The sequence below is a fragment of the Rattus rattus genome, chromosome 5, assembly GCF_011064425.1.
Source record: "Rattus rattus isolate New Zealand chromosome 5, Rrattus_CSIRO_v1, whole genome shotgun sequence".
In the NCBI taxonomy this organism is placed as follows: Eukaryota; Metazoa; Chordata; class Mammalia; order Rodentia; family Muridae; genus Rattus; species Rattus rattus.
Window position 1 is genome coordinate 24477622 of NC_046158.1, and position 15320 is coordinate 24492941.

At 38.4% G+C, this 15320-nt stretch overlaps 1 pseudogene; it reads left to right on the top strand.

The window, feature by feature from the left end:
• Positions 1 to 9240, top strand: part of LOC116900161 — a 32429-nt pseudogene extending 23189 nt beyond the window's left edge.
• The last annotated feature ends 6080 nt before the right edge of the window (positions 9241 to 15320 follow it).

A 15320-nucleotide genomic window follows, 5' to 3' on the forward strand; every position in this document is an offset into this window, starting at 1 on the left:
AAGGCTACTATGAACATAGTGGAGCATGTGTCCTTGTTGTATGTTGGAGCATCTTTTTGGTATGTGCCCAGGAGTGGTATAGCTGAGTCCTCAGGCAGTACTATGTCCAATTTTCTGAAGAACTTCCAGACTGATTTCCAGTGTGGTTGTACCAGCTTACAATCCCACCAATAATGGAGGAATGTTCCTCTTTCCTCACATCCTCATCAGCATCTGCTGTCACCTCAGTTTTGATCTTAGTCATTCTGACTGGTGTGAGGTGAAATCTCAGGGCAGTTTTGATGTGCATTCCCCTGATGACTAAGAATGTTGAACATTTCTTTAGGTGATGTTCAGCCATTCACTATTCCTCAGTTGAAAATTCTTTGTACTCCATTTTCTTTTCAGTCATATATACTTTATTTTTTTTTATTGAATAGTTTATGTATTTATATTTCAAATGTTATCCCCTTTCCGGGTTTCCCCTTCTCACATCCCCCCTCCCCCTGCTTCTGAGAGTGCACCCCTTCAACCTACATACTCCCACATTAACACCTTGCCATTTCCCTACACTGGAGAAATGAGCCTTCACAGAACCAAGGATTTCTTCTCCTATTGATGCTAGACAATGTTATCCTCTGTTACACATGCAGCTGGAGCTATGACTTCCCCCATGTAGTTGGTAGATTAGTCCTTGGGAGCTCTGGGGGGTCTGGTTGCTTGATATTGTTGTTCTTTCTGTGCGGCTCCAAACCTCTTCAGCTCCTTCAGTCTTTTCTCTAACTCCTCCATCAGGGTCCCCATGCTCAGTCTTATGGTTAGGATCAAGCATCTTAATTTGTATCAGTAGGGCTCTAGCAGAGCCTCTCAGGTTACATCCATATCAGGCTTCTGTTAGCAAGCATTTCTTGGCATCAGAATACTGACTTTGTTTGTTGGCTGCAATTAGCATTGCTTTCACTGCACCCTGATTTTAATAAGGTTATTTGGTTCCTTGGAATCTAACTTCTTGAGTTCTTTGTATATATTGGATATTAGTCCTCTATAGGGTGTAGAATTGGTAAAATCTGTTTCCAATCTGTTGGTTACCATTTTGTCCTATTGACAGTGTCTTTTGCCTTACAAAACTTTTCAATATTAAGAGGTCTCATTTGTTGATTGTTGATCTTAGAGCATAAGCCATTGCTGTTCTGTTCAGGAAAATTTCCCCTTTGCTCATGTCTTCGAGGCTCTTCCCAGCATTCTCTTCTATTAGTTCCAGCGTATCTGATTTTATATGGAGGTTTTTGATCCACTTGGACTTGCCCAAAAGCTTGGAATACCCAAAATGAAATTCAGGACTACAAGAAGCGCAAGAAAAAGGAAGACCAAAGCATGAATATGTCAGTCCTTAGAAGGGGGAGCAAAATACTCAAGGGAGGAAATACAGAGAGACAAAGTGTGGATCAGAGACTGAAGGAAAGGCCATCCAGAGAATGCCCCACCTAGGGATCCATCCCAAATACAGACACTAAAGCCAGACACTATTGCAGATGGCAAGAAATACTGATATAGCTGTCTCCTGAGAGGTTCTTCCAGAGTCTAAAGAATACAGAGGTAGATGTTCACAGCCAATCATTGGACTGAGCATGGGGTTAGAGAAAGGGCCAAAGGAGCTGAAGGGGATTGCAACCAATAGGAAGAATAACAATATCAACCAACCAGACCCTCCCCCCAGAGCTCTCAGGGACTAAACCACTAACCAATGTGTCACAGGCTGCGGCTGCATATGTAGTAGAGGATGCTCTTTTGGACATCAATTCGAGGAGAGGCCCTTGGTCCTGGAAAGGGATGGATGCCCCAGTGTAGGGAAATGACAGCTCGTGGAGGCAGGAATGAGTAGATGGGTGGGGGAACACCATCACAGAACCAGGGGGAGGGGATGGGATAGGGAGTTTATGCAGGTGAAACCAGGAAAATGGATAACATTTGAAATGTAAATAAACAAAATATCCAATTGACAAAAGGTGGACTAGAGAATAGCTCACTGGTTAATTGTAATGATGGTTTTTCTAGAGGGCCTGGGGTTGATTCCCAGTTCACAACTTCTGTAACTCTATTCGCAGGATATCTGATGCCCTCTTTTGGTTTCCACAGGCACTGGGTGCACATGGTGTGCTAAAATACACATAAGGTACATGACACATTTTAATTTTCATACATTGTAAGATGTTATTTGAGTTTTTTAAACAGAAGTTGTTTTCATATTCAAATAAATAATAAAATAAAAGGTGTATAAAATTTAAGTAATTAGGAATATGTATTTTAGAGTTTGATGGTTTTTTCATAATTTTATATCTTCAAAATATGTCAATTTACCCATTTTCCTCTACTGTATACCTATATTTACATTCATAATTCTATGATTTTTAAATAAATTCTGATATACATTATTATTGTTGTTCGTTCTGTCCTTTACCTGTCAAAATTTTTATTTAAGCTTATCATTTAAGATAAAGTATGAATTATGCAAATTTCTGCATATTATATTCAAGTAAAATAGGAATATATATTGAATTACTTTACTCTTCTGTGTTGAATTTTTAATTTTAAGTTTAGTTTCAGTATTTGTTTTCTTTTTTCCCCATCTTTATTAAATTGCATTTCTTATTACATTCAAATAAAATTTCCCAGTTTCCAGGCCAATTATCCCCTAACCCTTTTTTTTTTTCTTTTCTATATGGGTGTTCCTCCCCATCCTCCCACCATGCAGGCCCTCCCTCAAGAAATCCTGCCCACCCCTTCAGTCTTTATCTAGGACCAATTGTTGAGCTGTCCTTTAGCTGTCCTCAAGATGTTTAGGAGCTGTCATTTAAGATAAAGTCCTGAATTATGAAAGCTTCTGCATACATACCCATTACAAGATAAACCAGCATCTGGGCAGAACGCACTAGTATTGAATTAGGGCACACTTTTCGTGTTGAATTTTTAATTTTAAGGGACAGCATTTTATGGTCTTTTTTTCGCCATCTGTATTAAATTGGGTATTTCTTATTTACAGTCGAGAGTGACATTCGCCCTTCCTGGGTTTCCAGGCCACATTATTCCTCAACCCCTCCCTCCGCATTGTAGCTATATGGGTGTTCCAAGACGCTAATCCTTTTTCTGTAGAAGGATCCTGTGTGTGCCGCGTCGTTCCTGCTGGCGAGACATAGCGCGGGACAACCAAGGGCTTCCCCTTCCACTGGTGCCCTTACTAGGCTACTCATTGCTACCTATGCAGTTGGAGCTCAGGGTCAGTCCATGTATAGTCTTTGGGTAGTGGCTTAGTCCCTGGAAGCTCTGGTTGGTTGGCATTGTTGTTCATATGGGGTCTCGAGCCCCTTAAAGCTCTTTCAGTCCTTTCTCTGAATCCTTCAACGGTGGTCCCATTCTCAGTTCAGTGGTTTGCTGCTGGAATTCGCCTAAGTATTTGCCATATGCTGGCTGTGTCTCTCAGGAGAGATCTATATCCAGTTCCTGTCAGCCTGCACTTCTTTGCTTCATCCATCTTATCTAGTTTGGTGGCTGTATATGTATGGGCCACATGTGGGGCAGGCTCTGATTGGGTGTTCCTTCAGCCTCTATTCTAAACTTCCTTTTTCCCTATTCCCTGCCAAGGGTATTCTTGTTCACCTTTTAAAGAAGGAGTGAAGCATCCACATTTTGGTCATCCTTCTTGAGTTTCATGTGTTCTGTGCATCTAGGGTAATTCAAGCATTCGGGCTAATATCCACTTAACAATGAGTGCATGGGTGTTTTTCTGTGATTGAGTTATCTCACTCAGGATGATATTTTCCAGTTCCATTCATTTGCCTATGAATTTCATAAAGTCATTGTTTTTGATAGCTGAGTAGTATTCCATTGTGTAGATGTACCACATTTCTGTATCCATTCCTCTGTTGAAGGGCATCTGGGTTCTTTCCAGCTTCTGGCTATTATAATAAGGCTGCTATGAACATAGTGGAGCATGTGTCTTTGTTATATGTTGGGGAGCATCTTTTGGGTATATGCCCAAGAGAGGTCTAGTTGGGTCCTCAGGTAGTACAATGTCCAATTTTCTGAGGAACCTCCAGACTGATTTCCAGAATGGTTGTACCAGTCTGCAATCCCACCAACAATGGAGGAGTGTTCCTCCTTCTCCACATCCTCGCCAGCGTCTACTATAGCCGGAGTTTTTGAGCTTAGCCATTCTCACCAGTGTGAGGTGGAATCTCAAGGTTGCTTTGATTTGCATTTCCCTTATGACTAAAGATGTTGAACATTTCTTTAGGTGTTTCTCAGCCATTCGACATTCCTCAGCTGTGAATTTTTTGTTTAGCTCTGAACCCCATTTTTAATAGGGTTATTTGTCTCCCTCAGTCTAACGTTGTGAGTTCTTTGTATATTTTGGGTATAAGCCCTCTATCAATTGTAGGATTCGTAAAGATCTCTATCCATATGCCACTCCCTTGCTCCCACTCCCCTGGTGCCCTTCATTCAATCTCCTTCCCAGCTTCATTTCTTGCTTTTATTTGATTTCTTTAGTTTTAAACCCTTTTTGATTCTTTGTGAATTTCACATCATATGCCCTAATTCTACTCACTTCCATACCCCTCTATATCTGCCCTCTCCCCTGGCCATGTCCCTCCCCAAAAGAAAAAAAAATTCACCATGGAACCTGTGGGATGTCATAGTGGCTAACACAGTTTCGGAGTATCTGTACTACTGATGAGGTCACTGATCCATTTAAAATGTGAAGAGATAGGAGTCTACTTTCAGGATATTTAAAAGCTCAATTTTTGAATGGACTATTAAATTTTCCATGATTAATATTATTTAAATCTGCTTAAGTACTTATGAAAGTAACTGCAATATATAGATCCTGGGTATTTTCAACTATTAGTGTTATAAATTCATATAGGTATTATACATATATAATTATATAATATACACATAATATTTTACATAATACATGATAATGTATAATATACATATCATAATATGTATATAAAACATGTACATACTTATATATGCATGTGCATATATGTATATTACATGCATATATGTATATATAAATATGGGAGTATATACATATCAAAATATTTCTATTACACATTAGATTATATATTGGAATACACATTGGAATACATATAATATACATATTGGAACATAATATGTATAAATGTTGGCATATATACACATACATATGGGGATTTATTAGTGTGGCTTATAGACTGTGATCCAGATAGTTGAATAATGGTTACTGCCTAGTAGTATTGGAAGTATTTCAATAGTTTCAATTTTGCGCCTCCATCAGAAGCTTATCATCCAGATTTAGAGAGGGTCATGTCACCTCAAATAATCCATTGAAAGAAATTTTTCATAGACAGACTTAGTTGCTTGGGTTTAGTTTAGTTAGCCACTACAGTGTCAGAGTTAACCTTTTATTATATTTCAGTGGGATAGACATTTGCTGTATTTGACCAGGTTTTCCAGAGGGACAGAATCAATAAGGTGAATACTTGTAAATACCTTTATATTACAATTTATTAACATTAAATTATCACACTATATTATTTATAGTGTCTTATAATATATTGACACATTAATGTTATATTGAAAATACATTTAATGTGCAAATCAACATATATTAAGGGTTTATTAAGTTAACTTTCAAATAATCTGGTATAAAACAGTACCAGTGTGGGAGTAATCTCATAATGACTGAAAACTAGAGGTTTCCTGGAGGTGCACTGGTCCCTATTGCATGATGAAGGCCTAGTCATATCATTTAGTTCTGTTATTGATGAAAGAATCATACTGCAATAGCAGCAGCAGCAGCAGCAGCAGCAGAAGCAGCAGGGCAAAATAACTAGCCTATAAGCAGGAAGGCTAAGCACGATGATCCTCCTTTTGCCATGCTAGCAGAAGGTGCAGCCCAGATTTGAGTTGTTTCTTTCTGCATTCATTAAGATGGTCAGAAAACTGTGGGTGAGGCTTCCTACTCAGTTATACTAAGTCCTATTAAATTCACACCCCAACCAGCCACAGCCAGGTATAGTGGCCCATGTCTTTACTTCACACAGAGGCAAGATGATCTCTGTGAGTTCTAGGCCAGTCTGCTCTACATAATAAGTTTCAGACCAGTTAGAAATGCAAAGTGAGTTTATAACCCTCCTCTCTGTTTCTGTTTTTCTCTCTCTTGTAAATGAAGCCAACCATGATGTCTGCTAATGCTGTTCTCTACAAACTAAGATATTGCAAATATAAATTACAGTGTTTTCCCATGTTCTGTGAGATTTGTCTTTTTCTTTTTTTAAGAAAGCTGTGAGGAACAGAGGAAGTAAATTATATCTCTATATATGTGCATTGAGTTTGAGTTTCTTTGTTAACTAAAGGGAAATATTATTTTTGATTTCAACACTTAGCCTCTTAGAGATTCCTTGCTTCATTATCTAATGCGAGAAACTAGTGTTAAGTCCTAGAAGAAGTTCTTACAATGGTTCACTATAAAATTCTGCAGCCATCACACACTTGGTAGAAGCAAAAAAGCTCACACATTGAAAATATGGAAATGTAGGTCCTAATGCAACATTAGAAAAGTCTTAAATGTATACAGATACTCAAAGAGCGTATGAAACCATAGAAACCATACTTTTTCCTTCTTCTGGGTTAGTTGCAAACTGTTAAAAATAGAAAAAGTGATTTTTATGATTGTTTAGTGTCAAACATTAGGACCTACGTTTGGATTTGCAGCATCTATATAAAATTGGGTGCACTGGAATTGGTCTTAACCATAAGGCTGGAGTTTCAGAAACAGGAGAATCCTGGGGCTTGCTGTCCAGACAGTCTAATTCAGCGATTTTCTGGTTCAGTGAAAAACTTAAACACAAAAACGAACATAAATAGTTATTAAGGACAATATCTAACCCTTGCCTTAAAATGCACTCTCAAGCACCACTACCCTGTGAGATACAGATAGATAGATAGATAGATAGATAGATAGATAGATAGATAGGTGAGATAGATAGATGGGTAGATAGATAGACTCAAAGAATTCCCTTCCAGCTATAGCAAACAATGAAAGTAATTTGATTCAATGCATCATGGACCTCCTTTAGCTAAGTAAGTATACTAGGTGATGTGTAATTTGTATTGTCTTTATTTAATTTCTTGGTTCTCAATGGAGCAACATAGAATCCTTACCACAAAGCCAAAACCAAGAAGAACATTAAAATGTGACAGCTAAGGGACACTACTGTCATTTATTTTGTTCCTTCTGTCAAAGATGCTTGTATAAACAAGAAGATCAAAACCAAAGGAAAGACAGGAGGCACAGACAAAGCGTGCTGAGAATTCTCAGGATAGAGGTCTTCCTTTTGCTTAATGGTGCCAGCTAAACTGTGTGATTGAAGAGGTCAGACAGTCATTTAACTTTGAAAAATGAGAGGCCGTGAGACATGGAAACAGAAACAATTCCTAATAGAAATAAAAATTCTGAATGAGTATTTGTTCCCTGCTCAGGAACAAATACCTTTTTTTGGTACCAGACAAGATACCATGATGAGTTAAAAAAAATCTTCACACTCAGATTTAGTGTAATGTCATAAAATGTGATATTGCTTTAACCTGTCCTAGAAAGGCTAATGTATTTACGCATATGTACAAATGTGAAGGCATATTCGTATATCATTTAATCTCTTGTCAAGAACGACATGTACAGAAAAACTGGGGTAAATATGTTGTAAATGGAGATGAACTGATTAAATGTGTGCTGTTTTATTTGAGAGACCTTATAATTTCTTGTAGCCTGAAGAATAAGAAAACCCACATTTGAATTTTCTCCCTGTAGCCCTGGATAAAATTGCATATGATTCAGTCTTACTTTACTTCTGAGTTTTACTAGGAGCAGTAGGAAAGAATACTCACTACAACAGTCCAAAGTAACAGGGGAAATTAAACTGCATTATATATACTGAAAGTACCATATGGGAATGATTGCCAATTTAACCGTTAGCGGCAAGACTCTTCAGAGGATGTGACCTGGAACCAGAATGCGATCACATCAAGTGTCCCCACTCTAAGTACGGGTGGACATTTATTGGGAATCAGGACACCTATGAGACACACTTAGAAACCCGTCACTTTGAGGGCTTGAAGGAGTTCCTGCAGCAAGTCGAAGACCACTTCCACGAGATGCATGTGGCACTGGCTCGGAAAGACCAGAAGATTGCCTTCCTGTGTTTCATGCTCGGCAAACTCTCAGAGAAGATTGACCAGCTGGAAGAGCCTTGAACTCAAGTTTGATGCCCTAGGTGAGAACCAGACCAAGCTCAGTGAGGACTTCATGGAATTCCCAAGGGATGCAACCATGTTGAATGATGAGCTGTCTCACATCGATGCACGCCAGAACATGGGTATCCTTGGATCCTATGATCCTCAGCAGATCTTTGACTGCAAAGGGACATTTGTGGGACACCAGGACCCTGTCTGGTGTCTCTGTGTCTATTCCATGGGTGACCTGCTCTTCAGTGGCTCTTCTGACAAGATGATCAAGGTGTGGCCAGACACTTGTACCACTTACAAGTGCCAAAAGACACAGGAAGGTCATGACGGCATTGTGCTGTCGCTCTGTAACCAGGGGTGCACACTGCAGGGGTCTGCAGAGTGCACCATCATTGTGTGGGACATCCAGAACCTACAGAAGGTGAATATCATCTGGGCCCACGACAACTCTGTATGCACACTGGTGTCTTCCCATAACATGCTATTCAGTGGCTCCCTTAAAGCCATCAACGTCTGGGACATGGTGGGCACTGAGCTAAAGTTGAAGAAGGAAGTCACAGGCCTCAGCCACTGAGTTTGGGTCAGGTGGCAGCACAGAGCTATCTGTACAGTGTCTCTTACTAGACAATCGAGATCTGGGACATTTGGACCCTTGACTGCATGTATTCCGTTACTGTGACGAATCACCACATTGTAGCACCTACCAGAACCTCATTCATATATGGGACATTGAATCCAATAAGCAGTTGCAGACCCTAATGGGCCATGTGGGCACAGTATATATCCTGGCAGTCATTTCAACACCAGATCTGACCAAAGTCTTGAGTGCATCCTATGACCAGTTCCTCAGGGTCTGGATTATGGACAATACAATCTGCTCACAGACACTGCTGCACCATCAGAGCATTTACTGTCTCCTGGGGCCGGCTCTTCCCGGGAGCTGTGGATAGAACTGGGAAGGTTTGCACATACTAAAAGAATCCAAGCCAGGCTTGACTCCCTCTGGGTCTGTAAATCAGGCTGGATCTTCATGAAGACTTTGGAATGTCTGCCTGTCTTGTGGAGACAGGTGGACAGGCTCAAACAGCTAGGGAATGTCATCTCTGCCTCTTCTCAGGGAGGGGTCTTTCATAAGGCCTTGCTCTTACTTCTACCAGAGAAATGCCCAGGCCCTTCTCTGGGTACCAGGTATGATGCTTGCCCGGCCCCACCATTCATATCACTCCACAGATTTTGTTTTGAGACAGGATCTCTCTATGTATCTCTGGCTTGTCTGGAACTCCCTGTCAACCAGGCTGGCCTCAAACTCACAGATCTGCCTGCCTCCACCTCCCAAGTGCTGGGAGTAAAAACGCGTGCCACCGCTCCTGGCTGGACCCAGATGGACCACGGATCCTTTTTACTCACCTTTTCTACTGGTTTTAGACTGTATATAGATTTTATTACTGCCCCGTTGAAATAAAAGCTGCACAGACTATGAAAAATAAAAAAGACAAAACTTCCATACAGAGCCACAACATCGATGTACTCTATCAATTCATTTACATTTACAGGGGTTTCAACTTATCTCGGAAGATGTTCGTAGCTTGTAATCATAGTTCTCATCTGTGTGGTATGGTCATTTGAATGAGAATGACCTCCATAGGAAGATCTATCTTGTTTCCAAATTGATGAATTGTTTGAAGGGAGTAGGTTTGGAGGAGATCTGGCCTCATTAGAACAGTGTATACCTTGGAGTGGGCTTTGAGATTTCAAAAGCCCATGCCAACTGCTCCAGTGTCATGCTCACCACCATGATGAAAAGAGGCTAAGTCTCTAAATCAGGCATGCTCTCAATTAAATGATTTCTTTTACAGGAGTTGCCTCGGTCATAATGTCTCTTCAGAGCGTGGGTTCCAAAGACAGAGGAACAATATCGGACATCTCTGTCTTTGATTTAGGGGCCCTATAAAAAAGAAATAATGCCATCCTATTAATTTGATTTTTAAAGATCAACCTTGAACTATTTCTGTCAAGGAAGTGGATAACAGCATTGAACACCTTATTCTTTTCTTACCAAAACCAACCAACCAAAAAAAAAAAAAAAAAAAAACAACAACAACAAAAAACCCACAAATGTATAAACACACAACACATTTTTTTTTCCCAAAAAAAAAAAAAAAAAAAAAAAAGAACCTCCACCCCAAACCAAGCCAAAACAAAAACAAATTGAGTCATGGAAACAAATGGGCAGTGCTTAAAAAAAATGGACAAAGTCATGCTTCAGGTACGCAGGGTAAAGAGGTGCTTTGGAAAGCCAGCCTCTCAGCTTATACAAAAAAGATCATTACACTGTTACCGGGGAGATTCTGAGTTTTGATTTGTGCAGTATTTAAGCATTTGAAGTTTTTTTTTTTGCTTTGTATTCCACCATTTCTTTCTAACTATTTTTTTTCTACAGAAACAGCATTTTGTTCAGAAACACAACCAAGGATCTTAATCATATGCACATATAATGTCATTTTGTCATTTTGTATGGCTTACATATTTAATGTAGTCTGATGCTCTAAGTCAATGTTAGCGTGCACTTCTCTAACTGAAATAACATGGAAATTTCGTAACCTGCAATTATAAAAAGCATAGTTACAGGAAAGAAAAATTTTCCAATCTCTTCTGGGAACTCTACATAAGTTACTTATTGACCCTCCATTTGATTTATAGCAAATGAAATGAATTGCCATCAAAATCCCCAAAATGTAATTATTCCCATAGGTCACAGATGTAAAATGTGCTGTTAGAAGTTCAGGCTAGAAGCATCTAAACTCTTAGTGTTATCCAAGTACTTTTAGTGGAGAAATAAAACACACACACACACACACACACACACACACACACACACACACACACACACACAAAATAATGTCAAGAAGGCTTGCTCAGTGATTTGTTTAAGATAGCAAAACTTATTACCTCAGAAGCTATGTTTCCCTCCCCTCCCTATGATTTATTATCATCTTCATAAAAAGTCATTTTCTCTAAAACAAATGAAATGCCGTAAAACTTCAAAGTCTTACATCGACAATGCTTCTTAGCCTGAGACATTATATTTAGGTATGAAGGAGGCCGTTGCTTCTTTTTTTTTTTTTTTTTTTTCCGGAGCTGGGGACCAACTCAGGGCCTTTGGTGCTTCTAGGTAAAGCGCTCTACCACTGAGCTAAACCCCCAGCCCCTGAGGTTTTTCTAATGCGCTGCCTTTCTGTGGAATAGAGAAATTTCATTTAATTCTACATTTCAATATCAAGAAAGATCACATCACACTAGTGCAAAGAAATGAAAAAGATGTGTCTGGGGGTGTTATTGGGGAGAGAGAGGGAGAGAAGGGAAGAAGAAGAGAGATGGGGGAAGAGAAAGAGCAGGAGTTATTTTCATTTTAGCTCATGAGCTTTAAAAACCACATTAAAAGATCTGACCATCTCAGCCATTACAAAAACTAGAATATTTAACCTAGGATTTGGTACTTAAATAGGGATTATTGATATTAAAAACTTTATTAAAACATGTGAGTGTTTTACTTTACGTTTTAAAGTGCTTTGTACATAAATATGAGAGTTTCTGTTGTTGTTAAGGTATTAATTGTGTGAACACTGCCTCTCTCTGTAATGCTTCACCTTACAGGTTTAGTAAAGGCCCCAACTTGCCCAGGTTCTATCTAAGGACATAGGAGAACTATCGGATGCCATGCATTTCTTTTAGGTTAGTGCACAAGAGGTTTACTTTTTATACAAAAGGACAGATGTAATAAGGATTATTTAGAAATCAAATGGTATGTTTAAAAGGCCGTGCTTTTCTAAATAAATTCATATGTAGCTTGTTAGTGTATAGATCTGGGCATCTTTAAAATTCATTTCTAGAGTAAATTGCATTCTAGAGTAAAATCTTTAAATTGCATTCTAGAGTAAAATCTTAAAATCTTATAAGAGCCAGACTGCCTTGAACTAGCGATTTTAATGCTGCCTATTTGTGCAATGTTGCTTGGCAACTGTAGAAAAGGGCTGCTTAGTTATATAGTCTGAAATGCCATTTGAACACTGTGCATTAAAAACTTCCAACGGGTCATCGTACTTTCAGGCAAACTAGAAACTGGGCCACACGGCTATGGCTTTGGTATCATTTCCTATTCCCATTGCTCCTGTCTATTTGACAATGCACATGCATAGGAACAGACTTTGTTAAGGAGCTTTGGACTAACATCTTTTGATTGGTCCCTCGCATTTCCCTCTATCTTGAATGGGCTTGTCCTCTACCACAATTCTAGTCATTTCAACTTTTATTTTTTATTTAGGCACTTAGTGTTGTCAACTTTCTTCTTGGCATTGTTTCATTTCGTCCCATAAGTTTGGGTAGGCTATGTAATCATTTTCATTGAATTCTAGGAAGACTTTAGTGCTGTTTGTTTGTTTGTTTGTTTGTTTTCTGGCTTAATCCATTTTTGTTCAGTAATAAGTTATTTAGTTTCTATGAATTTGTAAAGTTTCTATTTTTTCTGTTGTCGCAGAGTCTAGCTTTAATATGTGATAATCTGATGCAGGGAGTTCTTTCAAATTTCTAATAATTTTTGAGACTTGATTTGTTTCCTAGTATATGGACAGTTTTGGAGAAAGTTCCACGAGGTGCTATTCTTTGTGTTTGGCTAAAATGCTCTGTGGATATATGTAAGGTCCATTTGGTTTATAGCATCTGTTAGTTTTATTATTTCTCTGTTTAGTTTCTGCCTTAATGACTTGTCCATTGGTGAGCATAGGGTATTAAAGTCTCTCACTATCAGTGTGCAAGGGTCAATGTGTAATTCAGTTCTAATACTCTTTCTTTTATAAACTTGTGTGTTTATAAAACACTGTGTTTGGGGCATAATATTAAGAATTGAAGTGTCACTTGGTAGATTTTTTTTCTCTGATGAGTATGTATTTCATCTCTTTAATAAGATTAATTAGATTTAATTAGTATGTATTTCATTCGCTTTAACTAGATTTATTTTATGTTTATTTTGTTCGATATTAAAATGACTGTCCCAGCTTGCTTTTTATATTCATTTGCATGGAATATCATTATTTATCCTCTACCTTGAGATACTTATTTTGATGTTGAGGGGTGTGTTTCTTGGATGCAGCAGAGGGATAGATCCTCCTTTCACATTCATACCTTTCCTTGAGGAATTAAACGATTTATATTGAGAGATATAAATGACCAAGGACTATTTATTCTTATTTTGTTATTTTTAGTGGTAGTGGTGTATGTGTGTGTGTATATATATATATATATATATATACATATATATATATGTATGTGTGTGTGTGTGTTTTCTTTGTTTTGTTTTTTCTAGTTTTAATATAGTTATTTCAAAAACACATTTTCTATGTTTTCAAGGGTAGTTAACCTTCTTAGCTTGGAGTTTTTCTTATATTACTTCCTGCAAGTCTGGAATAGTATAAATTTGACTTTATCATTGAATATCTTATTTTTTCCATCTACAGTTAATGAAAAATTTTCTGGGCATCGTAGTATGAGCTGGCATCTGTGATTGTTTTTAGAAAATTAGAATCTGCCACACATCTGTCTAGCCCTTTCTGATATTTAGAATCTCAAGAGTAATTCTAATAACTCTGCCTTTATAAGATGTTTGGTCTTCTTCCCATGCAGTTTTTAACATTCTTCCTTTGTTCCCTATTTTTTTGATTTGATTATTATACAGGGATGGAACATCCTGTTTTAGTTCAACCTAGTTGGTGCTCTGTATGCTTCTTACACATTTATAGTCATCTCCTTCTATAGGTTAGGAAAATTCTATGATTTTGGTGAAATTATTTTCTGGATTTTCGTGCTGGGACACTTCTCTTTCTTCTAGTCTTACTATTCTTAAGTACGGTTTTTACGTGATGTTCCAGATTTTCAGGATGTTTTGTGCCCATGAATTTTGAGTTCAAACATTTTATTTGGCTGACATATCCATTTCTTCTATAGTGTCCTCAATGACTGTGATTCTCTCTTCTATCACTTATATTGTGGTGATAAAGTTTGCCCCTGTAGTTTCTGCTCAAATTGCTGAATTTTTCATTTCCAGAATTCCCTCTGTGTTTTCTGTGTTGATTATCTTTCTGTATTTGTTCTTAAACTGTTTTATTTATTTCATTTAACAGTTTGTGTTTTCTTGGAGTATTTTAAGTGATCTATTCATTTCCTCGGATTGTGTTTTATTGGATTCCTTTAAGGGTTTTACCCACTCCCTTTAAGGACTTTTATTTTATCCACATAGTTGCCTTTAAGGTCCTTTTCTTAATCTTCAGCGATGATGGAATAGGCTTTGTTTTGTTGCTTGGATTTTGTTTCCTTTCTAGATGTTCAGAATGTAATAGGTGTGTGTCGTGCGTTTTCCTGCCCTACTCAGCTGGTGTGTTCACTGGGAACACTGGTGATGTTAGAATCTGGGACATTGTTGTGCATAGGGGAACCAAAGGTATGAATGGAAAGCTAGTGCTATCCAAAGGCCATGTGGCCATGTGGTAAGGGATGCTGTAACACATGTCCTGTTGGAGTATTCCAGAGGAGGTGGAGGGATTGGGTCTTGGGGAAAAGACAGAGAGGAGAAGGTCCACAGGCAGCTTGGTTTTCTGGGACTCTTAGTCCATTGTCTAGCAGGGGTTGCTTTCTGAAGTTGGGGCTGGGATACAGTGCAGAATTTCATGGACAGAAGATAGGAGCAAAGACATGGTCTGCGGGAAATAAAGCACATTCTGTTGCAGCAATAGGAACAAAAATGATATGTCAGGTCTAGGAGAACAGATAGAGAAGTGCTGTGGGCAGTGTCCCTGTTTACCCAGACTTCTAAATGTTTCTATTTTCTTTTTCATTTTATTGTATATTTGTTTTTATTGTATATTTATTTATTTACATTTCAAATGTTATCCCCTTTCTCAGTTTCCTGACCATAAACCCCCTATCCTATCCCCCACCCCCTTCTATGAGGGTGTTTCCCCACCCATCAGCCAACCCTTTTCTACCTCCACACCCTGACATTCCCC